The sequence below is a fragment of the Theropithecus gelada genome, chromosome 3, assembly GCF_003255815.1.
Source record: "Theropithecus gelada isolate Dixy chromosome 3, Tgel_1.0, whole genome shotgun sequence".
Classification (NCBI taxonomy): Eukaryota; Metazoa; Chordata; class Mammalia; order Primates; family Cercopithecidae; genus Theropithecus; species Theropithecus gelada.
In genome coordinates this window covers 7,980,746-7,985,667 of record NC_037670.1, presented here as the reverse complement: position 1 = coordinate 7,985,667, position 4,922 = coordinate 7,980,746, and positions in this window count along the sequence as shown.

The window sequence follows — 4,922 nt, the reverse complement described above, 5'->3', positions numbered from 1 at the left end:
TCTCTACTAAAAATACAAAAAACTAGCCGGGCGTGGTGGCGGGCGCCTGTAGTCCCAGCTACTCGGAGGCTGAGGCAGGAGAATGGCGTGAACCTGGGAGGCGGAGCTTGCAGTGAGCCGAGATCGCGCCACTGCACTCCAGCCTGGGTGACACAGCGCGAGACTCCGTCTCAAAAAAAAAAAAAAAGAAAAAAAAGAAAAAAAGAAAAAAAAAAAAAAAGAAATTTGAGACCAGCGTGGTCAACGTGGTAAAACCCTGTCTCTACTAAAAATACAAAAATTAGCAGGGCATGGTGGTGAGTGACTGTAATCTCAGCTACTCGGGAGGCCGAGGCAGGAGAATTGCTTGTACCTGGGAGGCGGAAGTTGCAGCAAGCTGAGATTGCACCACTGCACTCCAGCCTGGGCAGTAGAGTGAGACTCCATCTCGAAAAAACAAAACAAAACAAAACAAAACAAAACAAAACAAACACAACAGAAACCAAAAAACAAAACCCGGCCAGGTGTGGTGGTTCATGCCTGTAATCCCAGCACTTTGGAAGGCCGAGGCGGGTGGATCATGAGGTCAGGAGTTTGAGACCAGCCTGATCAACATGGTGAAACCCCGTCTCTACTAAAAATACAAAAATTAGCTGGGCATGGTGACAGGCACCTGTAATCCCAGTTATTCAGGAGACTGAGGCAGGAGAATCGCTTGAACCTGGGAGGCAGAGGTTGCAGTGAGCTGAGATTGCACCACTGCACTCCAGCCTGGGAGATAAAGTGAGACTCCATCTCAAATAAACCAAACAAAACAACAGAAACCAAAAAACAAAACCCGGCTGGGTGCAGTGGCTCACACCTGTCATCCCAGCACGTTGAGAGGCTTGAATTGGACAGATCACTTGAGGTCAAGAGTTCGAGACTAACCTGGTCAACATGGTGAGATCCCATCTTTACTAAAATTACAAAAAAATTAGCTGGGCACAGTGGCATGTGCCTGTGATCCCAGCTACTCGGGAGACTGAGGCAGGAGAATCACCTGAACCTGGGAGATGGCGGTTGCAGTGAGCCAATATGGCACCACTGCATTCCAGCCTGGGCGACAGAGTGAGTGAGACTATGTCTCAAAAAAAAAAAGAAAAATGTCCAAATATGTTTGGAAGAGGGTGACCAACTGCCCTGATTTTCCTGGAACCAAGGAGAATTTCAAGATGTAAGACTTTCATTTTTGAAACCAGGACACTCTGCAGGAAGACAAGTTGGTCACATGACTTTGAAACAATTTAGTTAGGTAAATCTACGAACTCTAAATACAGATCGAGTATTGTGAATGAAAATTAAGCATCCAAATTAAGATGTGCTATCATGTGTAAAATGAACCCTGGATTGCAAAGATTATTATGAAAAATATTAAAATATTTTATTAAAATTTAAAAATATTGATTATATGTTGAAACACTTTTTTTTCTTCTGAAATGGTAGTCCCACTCTCACCCAGGCTAGAGAGCAGTGGTGCAATCTTGGCTCACTGCAACCTCTGCCTCCTGTGTTCAAGTGATTCTCCTGTCTTAGCCTCCTGAGTAGCTGAGATTACAGGCACTCACCACCACGCCCAGCTAATTTTTTTTTTTTTTTTTTTAATAGCAGAGACAGGGTTTCACTGTGTTGGTCAGGCTAGTCTGGAACTCCTGACCTCAGGTGATTTGCCCGCCTTGACCTCCAAAGTGCTGGGATTACAGGCGTAAGCCACTGCACCGGCTTTTTTTTTTTTTTTTTTTTTGAGACAGAGTCTCGCTCTGTTGCCCAGGCTGGAGTGCAGTGGCGTGATCTTGGCTCATTGCAACCTCCGCCTCCCGGGTTCAAGCAATTCTCCTACCTCAGCCTCCTGAGTAGCTGGAGCTACAGGCACACGTCACCATGCCCAGCTAATTTTTGTATTTTTAGTAGAGACGGGGTTTCACCATGTTGACCAGCCTTGTCTGGAACTCCTGACTTCAGGTGATCTGCCCACCTCAGCCTCACATAGTGCTGGGATTACAGATGTGAACCACTGTCCCTGGCCAAAATGCTAATATTTTGGTAGCACTTTGGGAGGTCGAGGCAGGTGGATTACTTGAGTTCAGGAGTTTGAGACCAGCCTGGCCAACGTGGTGAAACCAAACCCCATCTCTACTAAAAATACAAAAAAATTAGCCTGGCGTTGTGGTGGGCGCCTATAATCCCAGCTACTCAGGCGACTGAGGCAGGAGAATTGCTTGAACCTGGTAGGCAGAGGTTGCAGTGAGCTGAGGTCATGCCACTGCACTCCAGCCTGGGCGACAGAGCAAGACTCTGTCTCAAAAAAAAAAAAAAAGCAAGCAGAGTGAAGTCAGCACCCAATTCAACATGGCAGGTTCTAGAGAGGTTCAAATCATGATGGAGCAGGGTGCGATGAGGAGAGGTCACTTCTGTTACAGGCTACTGTTAGTCCACACTTGGTCTGACCTAGTGGCCATCTGTGCATGGCGGCCACCCAGCATAGATTTTGATGATTTCCCATGTTATGAGCCCTGTCTTCACAAGGTGAGCTTCTGCAGCCTCCCTGCGGCTAAGATGCAGGCAAATCAGACCTGTGTATGACTCAGGTTCAGAAGTGAGCAAAAGGTGCGTGGATGGGCTTTCAGAGAAGGCAGCAGGGATTTGTTCTGGTAACGATTACTATATACTACATAGCTCACACTTAGTGGAGAAAAATGACAAGATAGCCCGGTGCAGTGGCTTATACCTGTAAACACAGTGGCTCATGCCTGTCATCCCAACAACTTGGGAGGCTAAGATTGGAGGATTGTGAGACCAGGAGTTTAAGACTAGCAAGATCCTGTCTCTAACACCTGTTGTCCCAACTACTTGGGAGGCTGAGGCAGGAGAATCACTGGAACTGAGGAGTTCAAGGCTGCAGTGAGCTATGATTGCGCCTCTGCACTGTTGCCTGGGCAGCTGGGCAAGACCCTGTCAAAAAGAAAGAATGAAAGAAAAGAAAGACAAAAGAAAAAAAAAAGGTCAAAGAAAGAAAAGACAGAAAGGGAAAGAAAGAAAGAAGGAAGGAAAAAGAAAGAAAGAAAGAAAGAAAGAAAGAAAGAAAGAAAGAAAGAAAGAAAGAAAGAAAGAAAGAAAGAAAGAAAGAGAGAAAGCAAGCAAAGCAGGAAGGAAGGAAAATGGGAAATTACGTTATATTAACTCATGAATTTTTCTTTTTTTTTTTTTTTATTGAGTTGAAGCCTCACTCCGTCGCCCAGGCTGGAGTGCCACGGCACAATCTCCGTCACTGCAACCTCCACCTCAAGTGATTCTCATGCCTTAGCCTCCCGAGTAACTGGGATTATAGGTGCACACCACCATGCCCAGCTAATTTTTTTGTATTTTTAGTAGAAACGGGGTTTCACCGTGTTGGACAGGCTGGTCTCGAAATCCTGATCTCAGGTGATCCGCCTGCCTTGGCATCCCCATGTGCTGGGATAATTCTTCTTCTTTTTATTTTGAGACGGTCTCACTCTTACCCAGGCTGGAGTGCAGTGGCGTGATCACAGTTCCCTGCAGCCTCGATCTCCTGGACTCAAGTGAGCCTTCCACCTCAGCCTCCCAAGTAGCTGGGACTACAGACACCACCACACCTGGCTAATATTTGTATTGTTTGGTAGAGATGGGGTTTCATCATGTTGCCCAGACTGGTCTCAAACTCCTGATCTCGAGTGAGTCTCCCACCTCTGCCTCCCAAAGTGTTAGAATTAAAGGTGTGGGCCACCGTGCCTGGCCTGAACTCACAAATTCTATAGGTTGTGAATTCAGACAGGGCGTGTGAGAACAGTTTGTCTTTGCTCTGTGGTATCTGGCCTTTACTTGGAAAGACTTGAATGCTGGCAGTGACTTGGATGCCTGGGGGCTGGGATCGCCTGGAAGCTCCTTTATGTCTGGAGCCTGGTTGGGCTGAGCTGGGACTGTTGACGGGTGCCTCTCTCCATGGGGCTAGGGCTTCTCACAGCTTGGCAGCTGTATTCCCAGAGAGGACATCGCAGGGAGAGTCTGGAGAACAAATGTTCCAAGAAAGTCAGCTGGAAGCCACATGGCCTTTTATGACTTAACCTCACAAATCATGCTGGACGCCGAGGCTCGAGCCTGTAATCCCAGCACTTTGAGAGACTGAGGTGGGCAGATCATTTGAGACCAGGGGTTTGACACCAGCCTGGCCAACATGGTGAAACCCTGTCTCTACTAAAAATACAAAAATTAGCTGGGTGTGGGGGTGCGCGCCTATAATCCCAGCACTTTGAAAGGCTGAGGCGGGCAGATCACTTGAGGCCAGGAGTTTGACACCAGCCTGGTCAACATGGTGAAACTCTGTCTCTATTAAAAATACAAAAATTAGCCAGGCGTGGTGGTGCATGTCTACAGTCTCAGCTACTCGGGAGCTGAAGCATGAGAATTGCTTGAACCCGGGAGGCAGGGGTTGCAGTGAGCTGAGATTGCACCACTGCACTCCAGCCTGGGCAATGGAGCAAGACTCCATCTCAAAACAAAACACAAAAAAAGAAATCATAGGGACGTCACCTGCATGGTATTCTCTGGGTTGAAACAGTTGCAACCCCAGCTTGAGTTAGGGGAGGGGGCTGATATAGTCTGAATATTTGTCCCCTCTAAATCTCGTGTTGAAGTGTGATCCCCAGTGTTGGAGATGAGGTCAAGTGGGAGGTGTTTGGGTCATGGGGGCAGATCCCTCATGAATGGCTTGGTGCCCTCCCTGTGGTAATGACTGAATTCTTGCTCTATTCACGCGAGAGCTGGATCTTTGAAAGAACCTGGCATGTCTCTTGCTCACCATGTGATCTTGTCGGCCCCCCCTTCATCTTCCACTATGATAGGAGGCTTCCTGCGGTCCTCACTAGCAGCAGATGTTGGCACCGTGC